Below are 17,605 nucleotides of genomic sequence, written 5' to 3'. Positions count from 1 at the left end.
TTTTTGAGACAGAGTCTCACTATGTCGCCTTGGGTAGAGTGCTGTAGCATCACAGCTCACAGCAACCTCTACCTCTTGGGCTTAAGCCATTCTCTTGCCTCAGCCTCCCAAGTAGCTGGGACTACAGGTGCCCGCCACAATGCCCAGCTATTTTTCTGTTGCAGTTGTCATTGTTGCTTAGGAGGCCCAGGCCGGGTTCAAACCCGCCAGCCTCAGTGTTTGTGACCGGCTCCATAACCATAGTGCTACGGGCGCCGAGCTAGTGATTTACTTTTTATTGAAACCAGATAACCATATAGAAAACTGCACGTCACATCATTAATGGATAGCTTAATGAACACACCCATAATAACTAGTACCCAGATCAAGAAACAAAGCATCACCGGCATTCCAGAAATCTCCTCATGCCCCCTTTATGGTACTATGTAACCACTACTCTAACGTCTAGTAATATCAGTTAGCATTGCCTGATTTGGTTCTTCATATTACCCACTGTCCTCCTGTTATGAGTATTGGGACAGTTTTACTTTGTGGCTATTATTAATAGTGCTGCTATGAATATTTGTGTATATGCCTTCTGTTCTCCCCATTTCCACTGACTGTATATATACCCAGTTGAATTTTTGGGCTATAGGCTGTGCCTATGTTCGGCCTTAACAAACAGTGCCAAAAAGTTTCCCAAAGTATTTGTACCAATTTATACTCCCACTAACTGAGGATGAGAGCTCTTCTTGCCAGTGCTTGGAATTTTCTCATTTTTCTTTTGGGCATTCTTGTATTAGACTTTAAGTTCCTACAGGGCAGAAATAAAGTATTTTTGTTCCTTTAAAATTCTCTCATGTGTCTTCTGTAAAACCATCAGCATCATGGGGGGAAAATGGTAGCTGATGCCTGGGAAATAAAATCCTGTGGTTTTCTTTGAATTTTCAATAAAATCTGAAATTTGATTTTTTTTTTTTTGAGACAGAGTCTCAAGCTGTCCCCCTGGGTAGAGTGCCGTGGTGTCACAGCTCACAGCAACCTCAAACTCTTGGGCTTATGTGATTCTCTTACCTCAGCCTCCCAAATAGCTGGGACTACAGGCGCCTGCCACAATGCCTGGCTGTTTTGTTTTTTTTTTGGTTGTAGTTGTCTTTGTTGTTTGGCAGGCCTGGGCTGGATTCAAACCCGCCAGCTCCGATGTATGTGGCTGGCACCCTAGCTGCTTGAGCTACAGCCTCTGAGCCTGAAATTTGACTCTTGATCTTTAATGACAGTAGCTTTTGGAAACAAAATAAAAATCTGGAGGCTCAGCACCTGTAGCTCAGTGGCTGAGGGTGCCGACCACATACACTGGGGCTGGCAGGTTCGAATCCGGCCCAGGGCCTGCCAAACAACAATGACAACTACAACAAAAAAATAGCTGGATGTTGTGGCTGGAGCCTGTAGTCCCAGCTACTTGGGAGGCTGAGGCAAGAGAATCGCTTAAGCCCTAGAGTTTGAGGTTGCTGTGAGCTGTGACGCTATGACACTCTACTGAGGGCAACATAGACTCTGTCTCAAGAAATAAAATAAAAATCTAGATCAATCTGGGAGGTCGAGGTGGCTGGATTGCTTGAGCTCACGAGTTCAAGACCAGCCTGAGCAAGAGTGAAACCCCATCTCTAAAAGATAGCTGGGTGCTGTGGCGGGCACCTGTAGTCCAGCTACTGGGGAGACTGAGGCAAGAGATCTCTTGAGCCCAAGAGTTTGAGGTTGCTGTGAGGTTGATGATGCCATGACACTTTACTGAGGGTGACAAAGTGAGACTCTGTTTCAAAAAAAAAAACAAAAACAAAAAAAACTGGATCAAGCTTCAAGGACCCCTGATCTTGTCCTGTTCTGCCCTGGTTCTCTGGTTCCATAACTGCTACAGAGTACACCCTCGGGGCACTCCCAAATTGCTGGAGGCCACAGTCTAATTCACAAACTTGTCAAAGCCACAAAACTTATTTATATCTTAGCTCTTCAGTTCAGTTGTAAGTTCTTAGAAGCTAGGGACCACGGAGCCTAGCAAGGTACTTGCTGATCGGATGCACCACCAAGTTATGTTTCTTAGTTGTGTAGGAGTAGAAAAGACTTCCCAGATGTTAGGGTCAAGAAAGTTTAAATGTGGGCGGTGCCTGTGGTTCAACGGGTAGGGCGCCGGTCCCATATGCCAGAGGTGGCGGGTTCAAGCCCAGCCCCGGCCAAAAATAAAAAAATAAAAAAAAATAAAAAAAAAAAAAAGAAAGTTTAAATGTAATCAGATGAGCACAGATCATGAGTGATTTTTCTGACACTGGTATATTGTGAAGAAAAACTTTCTGGTCCCAGGCAGCGCCTGTGGCTCAAAGGAGTAGGGCACTGGCCCCATATGCTGGAGGTGGTGGGTTCAAACTCAGCCCCGGCCAAAAACTGCAAAAAAAAAAAGAAAGAAAACTTTCTGGTCCCTTCTGCTTATCCATGACAATTTGACTGGGCAGGGGGGCCTGGTCTCTGGTTTACATACTGCCTCAGGATCACCTGGAGTGCTAGTTTACACTGCAGAGTCCTGGCCCTGTGCCTGAAAATTCTGACTCAATAGGCCTGGGGTGGGGCCTAGAAATCTCTAATTTTAATATGCCACAGCTGACTCTGACATACATCCAGGTTTGGAAACTAGTTGAGTCTGAAAAGAATGCTCTCTTCTTGCAAGTGAGATAATGTCAGGGGGCACCATGAGAAGAGGTTCTGATTCAGATTTGGAGAGACCATGTTTGAGCCTCAGCTCTACCACTTACATGGGCAAGTTACTCAGCACCTCTCAGCCTCCATTTCTTCTTCCATGAAGTGCAAACAACACCATAGATCTGTTTTGGTTATTAGTGCCATACAACAAATTACCCGAGAACTTTGCTACTTATAACAACTGTTTTATTTTGTTCACAATTCTGTGAGTGAGAATTTCTGGGAAAGGCTTAGTTGAGTAGTTCTCATTTGGGGTATCTCATTCCATTGCAATTGCTTATCAACAGGGGGGCAGGCATCTGAAGGCTGTCCAAGATGGCGAACTCCCATAGCTGGCTATCGACTGGGGCACCTACATGTGACTCATTGCCATGGCAGTTGACTTTTTACAGACTTCTCCCAAAGTAAATGCCCCAAGAGAACCAGGAGGAAGCCAAATGGCCTTTTCTGATTTAGGCTTACAAGTCTCACAGTGTCACTTCTGTTGTGTTGAAAGCAGTCACTAGCCCACCCACATGTCTAGGAGTGCGGACACAGACCACACCTCTTGATGTGGAAGAGTAGGAAGAGTCTCACATAACTTGCAGGCATGCTCAAAACTGCCACAGTATCTCATAGAGTTGTTACGAGGTTCAGTGAGATGAACTCTTTGAAGTGCTGGACAAATATGAGTTCCCCTTCTAATTTGAGGCCTGGAAGCTCACAGGGCAAAGTCAATGCCAGGTGCCAGGTTTCCAGTTGCAGTTGTTCATGTCTACTGGGCCATAGGGATGGGGAGAAAGGACAATTTTTCTCAGTTTCTAGTCATTTTCTTGTCTCTTTAGATAGTAAAGAGGTAGTGAGGTACCTTCTGATTCTGACTAGCTTACCTCTCTAGGGAGGTGGGATCCACAAGGTCTCTTGTGGTCCCTGCAACCATATCAGCCTTGTCCCCATGCCTGATTGCAACTGGAAGCTCACTGGGTTCCGAATGGGAACACCTGGTTGAAGACTCCACATTTTCAGGACAGATACTCAACAACTATCTTATTCAGAGCAGGGTGGGGTAAGGCTCAGAGCTGCCTAGCAATGTGACGGTGTAGCCACCAGCCCTCACATTCTTAGGCTCCTTCTATGTCCCTCAACACCGTGCTGAGAGCTCAAAATGGTCACACACCTCCCTGATGTCACTGATGAGCACACACTAGGGCCTGCACGAGTTATGCATGAGTAAGTATCCCAGGAATCCACGGCAGGGCAGGTCTTGGAGGAATGGGGAGGCCAGGAAAGACCTCCTGGACTAAGTCACCAGGCTAGGCCATGCTGCAGGCTGCCTATCCTCTCCCATCTCCATGCCTAAGTTTCCTCATCTATAAAATGAGAGTAATGAGGTGCTTACCTCAGAGTGTGACCATGGGGGTGCATCCTTCATCAGGTTGCTCTCCACATGTTTGGGATTTAGATAAGCAGGAACAGGGAAGGAAGGCTGGGTGCTTGGGGAGTTGCCAAGAGAAGGCAGTCACAGAGAAGCTTGGAGGCCAGAGGGAGGGTGGAGGAGGAGCAGCCTGCTCCAGGGGTGGAGTCTGTACTTAGGGGCGGAGCCACTGCTCCTGGCTCCCCAGGTAAGAACTTTTGCCCTTTACCCTAGCCCTCTCCTCCCCAAGTCCTCCCAACTCCTCCTTCCCTCTCTCTGACTTCTTCCCTGGAAACTCTGCCCACAGCCCCCACGAGCCCCACCACTGAGGCTGGGCCCTTCCATGATATGACCAGCTCCTCTTTCTACTCATGGGACAGAGATCCCTGTTCTCCTTAGGTCACTCTCCTTAAAAGTATCATACTTCAGGGGAGAGGAATGACTTTCCTTTTGGGGGTCCAGGGCCACTAGCTCTGTGACCTTAGGAGAGCTAGTTAACTTCTTGGAGAATCAGTTTCACCTTCTACAAAATGGGGTAATAGTTGTACTAGTGATTTATATTGACCCTACTTCTATAAAGATCAAATAAGGGAATGCACCAAATATGCACTGAGTACTTGGTAGGTACTTAATAAAGGGCAGCTATCTCTATAATGATTCTAGGGCTGTGTGTCCAGAGGGTGCTTGATTAATAGACAGCCAGAGGGGCGGGCGGCGCCTGTGGCTCAGTGAGTAGGGCGCCGGCCCCATATGCCGAGGGTGGCGGGTTCAAACCAGCCCCGGCCAAACTGCAACCAAAAAATAGCCGGGCGTTGTGGCGGGCGCCTGTAGTCCCAGCTGCTCGGGAGGCTGAGGCAAGGGAATCGCGTAAGCCCAGGAGTTGGAGGTTGCTGTGAGCCGTGTGACGCCACGGCACTCTACCCGAGGGCGGTACAGTGAGACTCTGTCTCTACAAAAAAAAAAAAAAAAAAATAGACAGCCAGGGATTTGACTCTCATGGGTGAGTGCTTATTGTTAGAGGGCAGATAAAGAAATGGAAGTCCTCCTTTTTTTTCCCTTGATGATTCAGGGAAGGCAGTCCGTTTTTACATCCTGAGAATTACCTGCGTGCTATGCCCTAGCGTTGGAATCAGTGAGCACAGATGCCATTGGAGGGGGAAACAACCCAGAGGTAGCTAGGTAGCTGTTAAGGAAGAAATGATTCTAGATGAAGATTTTTCCCCCTGTAATTGAGGGCTTTCTCCAATATTCCTGAAAAATGCTTCCAAGACTTTTGGATGGAAACCCTTGTACAATCTTTTAGTGAGATGCATCAGTTTGCTCTTGCTGGGTAAGAAACCACCCTAAACTACAGTGGCTTAAAGCAACAACAGTTTCTTCCTCCCTCACGATCGAGTAAGCTGGCTGAGCAGCTCCTCTGCTAGTTACACCTGGGCTCACTCATGCAGCTGCACTGAGCTAGGGGACAGCTGTGAGGAGGTCCAAGATGGCAGTTGGTGCCAGCTGTCAGCTGGAGTAAACTTCCACGTTTCTCCCTGTGGCCTCACAGGGGTCCTCAAACTACGGCCCGCGGGCCACATGCGGCGGTGTGATTGTATTTGTTCCCGTTTTGTTTTTTTACTTCAAAATAAGATATGTGCAGTGTGCATAGGAATTTGTTCATAGTTTTTTTTTTTAAACTATAGTCCGGCCCTCCAATGGTCTGAGGGACAGTGAACTGGCCCCCTGTTTAAAAAGTTTGAGGACCTCCGCTCTAGGACATGAGACCTGCTTCCTTCTGTGGCAGTCTCAGAACTGCCCAAAGGGGTGAAGCAAGAAGCTGTGCAAGGTCTCTTAAAGCCTTGCTTCAGAGGTCTTACAGTATCACTTCTAGCATGTTCTGTTGATCAGAGCAAGTTACTAGAGCAGCCTAGATCCTGGTGGAGGGGACATAGATTCTAGCCTGGATTAGTCTGCTCTGGCTGCCATAATGAAGTACCACACACCAGTGGCTTACACAAATGAAATATCTTGTCTCACAGTTCTGGAGGCTGGAAGTCTAAGAACAAGTTGTTGGCAGAGTCAGTTCCTTCTGAAGTCTCTCTCCTTGCCTTGAAAATGGCCATCTTCTCTCCATGTCATCACATGATCTTCCCTCTGTGCGCATCTGTGTCCTAATCTCCTCTTATAAGGATACCAGTTATATTGGATTAGGGCCCACACAAATGAGAGCATTTTAACTTAATTGCCTCTTTAAAAGGCCTATATCCAAATAAAGTCACATTCTGACTTACTGGGGGTTAGGAATTCAATATATGAATTTGGAGGGGGGACAATTAAGCCCATAACACACCCCCTTGGTGAGAGGGGCTGCAGAGAACTTGTGGCTATGTTCATGTAATTGATGACATGAGATTATCCAGTGTCCTGCCATAGTAAGTGCTCAAACATGCCAGTTGCTAGTATTACTATTTCTGCTATTAATATTTTCTTTTCTTTTCTTTTTCTTTTTTTTTTCTTTGTGGTTTTTGGCCAGGGCTGGGTTTGAACCCGCCACCTCCGGCATATGGGACCGGCGCCCTACTCCTTGAGCCACAGGCGCCGCCCTAATATTTTATTTTCTATCCATTGTGAGGTTAGTGAAGAAAAACTCTAATTATAGGCCCTACATTCTCCAGACTCAATTTGTCCGACTATCAGCCATCTTTCCCAGGTAGCTGCTGGAGCTGGCTGCTGTCCCTAATGCATCATTCCTGGGCACACAGTAGGCTGTAGGGACCACTTCACCTGCCTCTGCCACCTCTCTTCCCACTCGTTCAGCTGGCCTTGCGTGGACTGTGTGGGCAGGCTTCCAGAACAGGACAAAGCAAGCTGGCCACACAGGACCCTGCCCCCACCTCCCCACATGCACACCCCTCCATCTTCTGTCTGACCCAACACTGCCCCCAAGGTGCCTAGAGTGTCTTTTCCAGGGTGGCCTCCCTTGAGAGTGTGTCTCACTCATTCCTATAACCTCTGATGTATATATCTAGAGGGTGTTAACGAGGTGTCTGTGGAATAGAATTGATTTCAGAATCTTCATGGTCCCTTTAAGCCCCTAGTTTACCGTATTCCCCTGAGGCTGCAAATCCCAGAGTTGCAAAGAGCCCAGTGGGATTCTCAAAGTTTCTTCACAGCTTCTCTGAGGCTCATTTCTCTCCTCTCAAGGCCCCTGCGCCTTCCCCAGAATCTATTTCCACAACTACCCTTCCTCATCAAGTGGCATCCTCAAAAGCAGGGGGGTTTGACATTGAACCTGACTTTTGCCTACTATAGATTAGTGGAATGGTGGTGCTGAGAGAAGAAGCATTTCTGCTTCCCTTGAGCCCCTTTACACACACACACATACACACACACACACACACACCAGGAAGCTTTCCTGCCCCCCAGCCCTCATCTCCTCCCAGTCTGTGTTCCTGTACTTTCGGAGCCAGATAAATGGAATAGAGGAAAGACACAGCTACAGATTCAGCCACCTCAAGAGAAATGAGAGAGTATGGCAGAAAACAGGAAAAAGAAACAGCACGAAGTTGGGAGAGGTCAAACACCATGCTGAGGAAAACAGCCTTGGAGACCACACAACAGAAAAGGCTGACAAAGCTGACACCCCTTGCCAGAGCTCTGGTTCTCTCTCTGAACCACTATAAACCGATGGTGAATACGCAGAGGCTCATCAAAAAAAAGGTGCTTACTGACTGTTGCATCTTGCTGACTCTACACACAGCCCTCCTCTCCTACAAGGCTCTGTTGGAGAGTCCCTGAAACCCCCTTTTGACCCTGTCCCTACCCTCCATCAAGGCACACACAGCTCAATGGCAGGCCAAATATGATATCCCTGTTAAAGTGGGAAAAGCAGTTTCATCCAGAAGAGGAATTCACCAGGGATTTAAGGAAGGGTCAAAGCAGAGATCTCTAATCCCTACACCTCTGGTTTTAAGTTGCTGCTGGACCCTCAGTGGATATCTTTAAACCTCTATAAAGGAAGGCCAGTTAATGCCCAATACTCCCAGGCCTCAGGGCTCTGGAATGAGGTCAGACATGGTAACTTCTGTGCTGTGGCCAAAATCTTTCACTGTGCAGTGCAATTCTGCTAAATCAGAACATGTTTTCTAAACAGTCTGGCTGGTCAGTCAGGCCTGGGGCGCTGCAGGGTAGCAGTAGGCTAAGTGTGACACTGGGCTTGGCCCCAAAGCTTGGGCCTTTCTTTTCAACAAGCACACTTCACTTCACTCTGTACTTTGAGTTGACTGCCTGGAAATAGAAAACATCTCTACCCTGGCGGTGAGAGATCTAAGCTCTAGTGACAGGGGAGTTAAAATTTTCAGGATGGGTGACTGAAGGCTGCTAAGAATATCCAGCCGCAGGCCTGACCACAAGCCAGTTAACGCCCCACGTGGCAGTAGTGTCCGTGGTCCTTGGGGCATGGGAAGAAGGAGCTGACTGGGCAGCTGGTGCTCGAGAAGTCCCTCAACTGCAAGTGTATAGACACAGAAGGAAAGAAGAAAATAACATTGAAAAAAACCCGGCCTCAAGGAATATATAATCTGAGAAGGGAAAACATCCACCTACCAGAGGTACTTACTGTGCATTAACAGATAAAAGCAAAGACATATAGAAGTGACTGGAGGCTCTGACAACTAGTGCCAACAAGAGACTCCAGCCTGGCTTCTCACAGCCAGATCGGGTGGCTCTTGTGGCCCAGCGGCTGGCAGCCTGACAGAGTCAGGCAAGCCCCAGGCATGTGCTCCATGTTCTAGCCCTTCGTTTTCTTATCTGCAAAGGGAGGGGTTTGGAGTCCTGTGGCATAAACATTTTGGGCTCCCTGGGATTCTGATGCATTCACCCCTGGACAAGCAGACATGTGCACTGAGAGTCACCATTTTCACACTGTTTCCAGGGATTGCCCAGCCTCAAGGAAACTATCCAAGGATCTCAAGCCGAGGTTCTGAGCTTTTGATTTAGGGGAGGGAGTGTTCTTAGAGGGGTGGAGAAGGCTGGGTAGACTTCACAGAGAAAGGGGATTGAAGGATGGACAGAAATGCAATCTCTATGCCTTCATTCAACAAACGCCGTGAGTGTCAACTGTGAGTAAACCTGAGGGAAGCATGTGGCCACAAAGAGAGCAGAAAAGATCTCACAGCTTGTGGAACTTCTGTTCTAGTCGGAGAGATAGCCCATTCTACTCTAGCCATACGGGTGTTCTTTCCCTTCCTTAGATAGTCCAAGGTCAATCCTACATCAGGGCCTGTGCACTTACCATTCAGCTGCCTGGAAGTCTCCTCCATACTCATATAGCTGGTTCCTTCTCAGCTCAAAGTCATTTTGTCAAAGAGGCTTCCTGCACCATCCTGGCTAATGCTGTCTTTCCTCTGGAGTATATACAGCCCCCAGTACCCTCAGCCACACTGCTCTGTTTTGTCTTCTTTGAGACACATGTCACCATCTGAAGTTATCTTACTTGCTTTCTGTTTATGGCCGTCTCCTGTAGGATAGGGACCTTGTTGGTCCTGTTCTCCATGGTGCCCTGGCACACAGGACAGTGCTTGGCACAGAGTAAACAACTATCAAATAGGTGATGAACCAAATGAACTAATGATGGACTTAATGCTAGATTGCTGTGTGCTGGGGAGGCCTATAATGCAAGAGAAAGACAAGGTGGTTTAAGAGGGTGAGGCTGGACGACTAAATTGGTCTGGACAACCGTTTGGGAAGGTAGTGCTGTTTGAAGGAAGTGCTGTTTGAACAGAGCTGTGAATGACTAGGTGAAGGAGATGGAGGGAGCATGGATCTGGGCCAGCTCCTGGCAAGGCCTTGAAGTGGGAAGGGGCTAGAAATAGAGCAGCCCAGAGCCAGGGTCCAAGGGGCAGGGCCTGGTGGGCTGGCTGAGGTTTTCATCTTTTTTTTTTTTTTTTTTATAGAGACAGAGTCTCACTTTACTGCCCTCGGTAGAGTGCCATGGCATTACACGGCTCACAGCAACCTCCAGCTCTTGGGCTTACGTGATTCTCTTGCCTCAGCCTCCCGAGTAGCTGGGACTACAGGTGCCCGCCACAACGCCCGGCTATTTTTTTGTTGCGGTTTGGCAGGGGCTGGGTTTGAACTCACCACCCTCGGTATATGGGGCCAGCGCCCTACTCACTGAGCCACAGGCACTGCCAAGGTTTTCATCTTTATCTCAGTGGTGAGAGCCTCTGGAGCACCATCAATCTGGCTGCAGATCTGAACTCGCTTTACTTCCCTGACCATTCCTCCTCCTACTTTGCAATCTGGCCATTCTGGAATCCTGGCAGTTCCTTACATACAGCAGGCACTCTCCTGCCACAGGGCCTTTGCACAGGCTGTGCCTCTGCCTGAAACACTCGTCCCCCAGAAATCTACTTTGGCTCACTCCCTCACTTCCTCGAGTATTTGTTCACATCTCACCTTCTCAAAGAGGCCTCCCCTGCACACCCCTAAACCTGTAAACTTCTCCCCATACCCTGCCTTTCTGATGCCCCTTTCTTGCTCCCACTTTCCTTTCCATGACCCATATCACCATCCACTATCTGAGATAGTTTCATGACCTATTACCTTTCTTGTCTGTTGTCCATCTCTCCCCTTCTGGAATATAAGTGCCCTGAGTGTGCCCTGTTTCGCTCCCCAGGGTGTGTTGAGTGCCTGGAAGAGGGCCTGGGACCCAGCCACAGTTGATATTTGTGGGTGTGATTATAGCTGTTGGCTGCTGTGCAGGACACAGACTGCAGAGGGGCAGGAATGGATGAGGGGCACCTGTTAGGAGGGCCTTGCCATGGCACAGGCAAGAGCTTGTGCCAAGTGGGATGAGGCAGGGTGCTGGATGTGGAGAGAGTACGTGGATTTCTAGAGCTGCACGGAGAAAAGAAAATAGGGTTTGGCAATGGGTCAGGTTGGGGGATGAGGGGGTTGGAGACGTCAAAGGTATTTCCCAGGTTTCTGTACTGTATAAATAGGTGGTGGGGCGGGGGGACCAGGGAGAAGCACTTTTTGGGGGAGGAAAGGAGAAGGGGCATCCTTGGAGGGAAACAGTCATGGGCCAGGATGGGGAAAGGCCACACGTACCTTCTGGGGCATGGTGACAAGTCTAATTTGGGCTGGAGTGAAAGTCCCTGCAGAGAAAGTGAAGCAGACAAGGGGGAAAGGGGATGGGGGTCCTGCCAACCTGTTAACGCTGCTCACTCCATTCTATTTCCTGAGAATCCCGGGCCAGGCCAAGCCTCCACCCCAACATGGCACATCCACCTGGTACATCACTCTCAGCCCTGGCTATATCGTGGAGTAGAAAGTTTGCTTCTGTTCATGTGATTTTAAAATTTGCTTCCTTGCCATCTCCAGAACCCTGTACACTGCCCTTCCATGACCACCGATTGCCCCCCAACTTGGCTCTGAGCACCTGCGATCGATCCTGTCATGAGGTCTCCTGCCCAGAGCATGCGTGCTATTTTAAGCCTTAATTCATCCCAGTTTGTTTATTTTTAAGAACTTTACATTTTTTATTTTGTTAACATTTTATTGAAGTACAACGCATAGAAAAAGTGTAAAAATCCCTTTAAGTATGCAGCTTGGTAAATTTTAACAACTTGAGAACACCCATGTAACCAGCATCTGGATCTGTAGATCTGCCTGTGGAGTATATACAGCCCCCAACCAAGGGTACCTCTGTCTTGATCTTTTTTGTTTGTTAGGAGACAGTGTCTTACTTTGTCACCCTCAGTAGAGTGCTATGACGTCACAGCTCACAGCAACCTCAAATTCTTTGGCTTAAGCGCAGGAATTCTCTTGCCTCAGCCTCCCAAGTAGCTGGGACTACAGGTAACCCACCACAATGCCCGGGTATTTTTTGGTTGTAGTTGTCACTGTTTAGCAGGCCTGGGCCAGGTTTGAACTCGCCAGCCTTGGTGCATGTGGCCAGCGCTGTAACCACTAAGCTACGGGCACTGAGCTTGTTTTTTTTTTTTTTTTTTTCTTTTTATGAGGTAGAGTCTTGCTATGTTGTCCAGGCTAGAGTGCTGTGGCATCAGCCTAGCTCACTGCAACCTCAAACTCCTGGGTTCAAGGGATCCTCCTGTCTCAGCCTCCCAAGTAGCTGGGACTACAGGTGCCTGCCACAATGCCCGGATAAGTTTTTCTATTTTTAATTTTTTTTTTTTAAGAGACAGAGTCTCACTTTGTCACCCTCGGTAGAGTGCTGTAGCATCACAGCTCACAACCTCCAGTTCTTGGGCTTAGGTGATTCTCTTGCCTTAGCCTCCCAAGTAGCTGGGACTATAGGCGCTCGCCACAACGCTCGGCTATTTTTTTGTTGCAGTTTGGCCGGGGTTCGAACCCACCACCCTTGGTATATGGGACTGGCGCCCTACTCACTGAGCCACGGGCGCTGCCCCAGTTTTTCTATTTTTAATAGGCACAAGGTCTCACTCTTGCTCAGGATGTTCTTGAACTCCTGAGCTCAAGTGATCCTCCTACCTCAGCGTCCCAGAGTGCTAGGATTATAGGTGTGAGCCACTGACCCAGCCCCATCTTGACTTCTAACACCTTAGATTCATGGTTTTGCCTACTTTAAGACTTTATGTAGATAAATATTCTTTGGAGTCTGATTTGTTTTGGGTAACATTTCATTTATGGGATGCGTCTATGTTGGTGTGCTGTTCTTGCCAGGCATGGTGGCTCATTCTGAGGCCCCCAAGATGCCTCTGGCTTGTGGAATACTTTGAGATAGAAACCTAGAAGGGCCCCAGTAGGGGCAGTTGGGAGCTCAATGGAGACTTCGTGTGGGGCAGAGGGCAAATGATATTCTAAGCATTGTGTTAGTGCTACGTGGGGTACAATAGTGTAAGATGTGGTTAGGAAGAAGTGAAGGGGAAGTAAAACTGGATCTAGAGTCAGGCCAGGTTGTAAGAACTTGAACTTGTCTTGAACTACAAGAAGAGGAAAGAAAGTAGCTCACACTGGAGGGAGGGACAGAGAGGTAGGAAGACTGTGTCTCCCCACCTCCCTAAAAAAGATCTCCACAAGGCTACCCTGGCAGTCATGCAAGATTTCTGAAGATTTCTGAGTGTGTGTGTGTGAAAGAGAGAGAGAGAGAGAGAATATGAGAAGTTCCTTGAAACCCATTTCTCTAATAGTTATTTCCTGGGAACCTCATGCCAGAAGGTAGCCCTGGCTTCTGACTTCATGATGGAGCCCTTGGACATCAGAGGGAGTTAGAGGGAGGAGGGGGATTCAGGGATTGGCTGATAACATTTGAGAATTTCAGAATCCAACATCCAGAGAGAATGAGTGACTTGCCCAAGGTCACACACTGAGGGAGCCAGCATTAGAAAGAGGACCTCTTGTCCCCTCCATGGTTCTTTCCATTACTGTGTACCACCCTCTCACTTTACAAAGAGCCCAGTGTTGCCACTAGAAGAGCTGAATTACCTCATTTTTGAAAGGCGTTATGAATTGAGTTCTATTATGTGGAATGGGGCAAAGATGTTGTGAACAGGCATGACATTATAATTCATGTTCCACTTCTATTTATCTTTGCTGGGTTTTGTGTATCTTTGGAAGCAGCCTTAAATCATTATTGGAACAAAGTAGGGAGAAAAATAATATATAATTACAAATGAAGAATACAGTATGATCCTATTAATTGCCTTCCCTGCAATCTTTATTTTTGGTATTTTCAGAATAATTAAAGGATTAGGCGTCAATTGGTAGAGGCGGTGGGTTAGCATTGAACTCTAAACAGTAATATCACCTACTCCAGGAATGGCCTGGTGTGATCTGCCACCTGCAATGCTTTCAGAGCAACACCAAGGGCTGTGCTCCAGTCTGTGAGTATTTACTCTTTTCTGAGGAGAAACTCTGGCAATGGCTGGAAAATAAACTCCAAAGCAAGGAAGAAGCTGAAGAGAGGAAATACTCGATGGTGCATTAATCATAGTCGTCAGACCTAGAGCAGAGGACAATGGCTGGTTCAAGGAAAGACTGAACCTAAATTATCTTGGAGATTGATCTTCTCTCCTCCTGTTCTCTGTGCCAGCAAGTAGGCCAGAAAGGCCCCAGCACAGCCACTGGCATTGAACTGACAAAGACATCCACTAACTGACTAGCATGCTTTGTCAGAAAGCAGGGCGGAGATGACCACCCTCTGTCTGTGGATCATCCCATAGCTTCTGCTTACAAAGCTAAGCAAAAGGCCTCTCACAGGGACCTGTGGGACCAATTCACTGCCATCATGTCCTCAAGGGACATCATTTGCATGCCAGGGTGCAGTGAAGGCCATTGCCTTCAGATCCAAAGAAAGCACCCAATTAAGATGAGCCTGTGCAATTGGCAGAGTAATGGAACTGACCACAGGTGCCTGGAAAGTCTGAAATTTAGTTGCCAGTGTTGCACTGTGATGGCAGGGGCAGTGATGGCATGGGTAAAAGTTTGCGCTTTGGGAATCATGCAATGAGTATCCAGACAAGTGGGCAAATAAATTATACTCCAAGCCTCAGTTTCTTCATCTGTTAGATGGGGATAACAGCACCTTTATTATAGGGTAGTTTCCTATATGAAATGAGTTTATTAATGTATATAAAGTGTTTAGAACTGTGCCTGGCAGATAGAAAGCCTTTAATAAATTCAAGCTATTGTTCTTCTAAGAGCTGACAAAAACCTAGTGGCCCCTTATTCTCCTCAAATCTCAAAAACTCTCCACCTTTAGAAGAACTGTGTGGTGAGTCCTTCCCATATCATCTCTTCCTGAACTAGCTTTCCCCCAGTAAGAGAAAGAGTAATCTTTATGGAAGCCCAAAGTGGGGAAAAAATGTTGCCCGAGAGTATGAAAGGGCAAGATGATTTATAATCTCATTAAACTGGGTGGCACACGTGGCTCAGTGAGTAGCCCCATATACCGAGTGGGTTCGAACCCAGCCCTGGCCAAACTGTAACACAAAAATAGCTGGGCGTTGTACTGGGCACCTGTAGTCCCAGCTTACTCAGGAGGCTGAGGCAAGAGAATCGCCTAAGCCCAGGAGCTGAAGGTTGCTGTGAGCTGTGACGCCACGGCACTCTACTAAGGGTGACAAACTGAGACTCTGTCTCAAAAAAAAAAAAAAAAAACTCATTCAACACTGAGCTGTGATTTAGTATTTGTGAAAGCGCAGAAACTTTCCAAACAGAGCTGAAAATCTACTCGTTCTGGGGAGGAAGTTCTTCCCTTGAATTTCTAGTTCCCATACTTTTCAAGTCTTACCTGGGAGGAAGGCAAACTTTTCATTCAGATGATGAATTCTCATGTTCCCATGGTGAACACAACCGATCAGCCAAGGCTTGCTGATCTTAGAAAGAATCTCCATTTATGATATTTATTGTGAGTTGCCAGGATGACCCCAGAAGAATAGGATTGAAGCGACTCTATGGGAGTTGGTCCCAGAAGTAGTTTACAGTTTAGGGGAATAGTACATATACATAGGAGGCAAACAATATCTCTACTGGAAAAAGCCTAGGTTTGGAGTCAGGTAGAATCCCTGTAGCCATACTCTGCTAGATTAGCCATGTATTTTGGGGATGGGGAGGCAACTCTAAGAGTTTCTGTTTCTTCAACTATGCAATGTGAATATCTAACCCCTAGCATTATTTTGAAGCATGCATGAAATAACTTGGGAAGGTATCTAATAAAGTAACTGAAAAGATTGGAGGGTTCACAATTACCAGTAACTATAGTTATCATGTAGGAATTGTCATAAAAGACTTTCTTTGCTATCAAATGCAGCATAGTGACATGATTACTAGTAGAGGTCAAATGGCATGGAATTGAGAGAACTTCAATTTCTCAAGGTCATCTGTGACCAGAACCTACCTCTCTGTTTTCTCAGGGTCTCCAGGAGAAAAACAGTCTTAATCCTTTGCCACCAAGGAACAAATGGTGGCAACAGGCAAAGTACTCTAAGGAGGCTCTGGTTTGGGCTTTTTGTTTGTTTGTTTTTTTGAGACAAAGTCTCTCTTTGCCACCCAGACTGTAGTACAGTGAAGCAATCATAGCTCATCACAGTCTCCAACTCTTGGGCTCAAGGGATCTTCCTGCCTCAGCCTTCTGAGTAGCTGGGACTATAGGTGCATGCCAGCTAGATGGTATTCTGCAATATTCAGTAAGGATAGAATTCCCAAGGCATCCCCACCAATGGTCACTTGAGTCCTCTGACAAAGAAAGACTTGCATACATGTATCCCATGCTCCCATGGTCCTCCCCAGAAGAATATAGCTCCTTCAGCCTATGCCTCAATTTCCTAATTTCTTCTGCCTCAGTCCTTATCAGAACTACTGAGCCACTCCCTGCAAGCCCAGGTATTCCCTCTTTCCTGTAGCATACCCCTTCAACTGTCTTACTTTCTTTTTGTTTTGCTTTGTTTTGTTTTGTTTTGAGACATGGTCTACCTCTGCTGCCTGGGCTAGAGTGCAGTGGCATCATCACAGTTCACTGCAACCTCAAACTCCTGGGGCTCAAGTGATCCTCCTGCCTCAGCCTCCCTAGTAACTGAGACTACGAGCTCATACCACCACGCCCAGCTAATTTTTTCTATTTTTTGTAGAGACCAGATCTTGCTCTTGTCAGGTTGGCCTCGAACTCCTGAACTCAAGGGGATCCTCCCACCTTAGCTTCTAGAGTACTAGGATTACAGATGTAAGCCACAGTGCTGGGCCTATCCTACTCTCTTAAACTTGGTTTCTTCTATACAGGGCCATGATAAAGAATATTGATTCAGTTAAGAAACATGTATAGGCTCAGCATCTGTAGCTCAGTGGTTAGGGCACCGGTCACATGCACCAGGGCTGGTGGGTTCGAACCTGGCCCAGGTCTGCTAAACAACAATGACAACTACAGGGCGGCGCCTGTGGCTCAGTGGGTAGGGCGCCAGCCCCATATACCAAGGGTGGTGGATTTGAGCCTAGCCCCAGCCAAACTGCAACAAAAAAATAGCCAGGTGTTATGGCGGGCTCCTGTAGTCCCAGCTACTTCGGAGGCTGAGGCAAGAGAATCGCTTAAGCCCAAGAGTTTGAGGTTGCTGTGAGCTGTGACGCCACAGCACTCTACTGAGGGCAACATGTGAGACTCTGTCTCCAAAAAAGAAAAGAAAAGAAAAGAAACATGTATAAAGCATATTATCATTCATATATTGCTTATCAAGTATATTTTTTACTATTGGTATGTGCCAAGAGGCATTGGGGGATAAAGCCAAGAAAAGAATTCTGAGATCATTATTTTATACATATTGTTGGACAATGACGCAAACTTAGTAGATGATACACCCTGCCCTTACGGGATCATGTCTTGTTGCAGAGATGACAACTCACAGAGCCTATTCAGGAGCTGACAACAACCCTGTATGCCTGGCCTTGAGACGTGAGCTAGACAGTGGCAACCAATGCTGTGGCCTTGTTAAGGAGTTTCAGTGGACTGGAGGAAGGTGAAGTGGGAGA

General features: G+C 47.2%; 1 protein-coding gene across 3 annotated transcripts in view; it reads left to right on the top strand.

Annotated features, from left to right (window-relative positions):
• The window catches only part of BCOR (BCL6 corepressor), a 126,203-nt gene that overhangs the window by 43,310 nt on the left and 65,288 nt on the right, over window positions 1–17,605 (top strand). The gene's annotated exons all lie outside the window — the stretch shown is intronic.

The sequence above is a fragment of the Nycticebus coucang genome, chromosome X, assembly GCF_027406575.1.
Source record: "Nycticebus coucang isolate mNycCou1 chromosome X, mNycCou1.pri, whole genome shotgun sequence".
Classification (NCBI taxonomy): Eukaryota; Metazoa; Chordata; class Mammalia; order Primates; family Lorisidae; genus Nycticebus; species Nycticebus coucang.
This window is presented reverse-complemented; position numbering and strand designations above follow the sequence as displayed.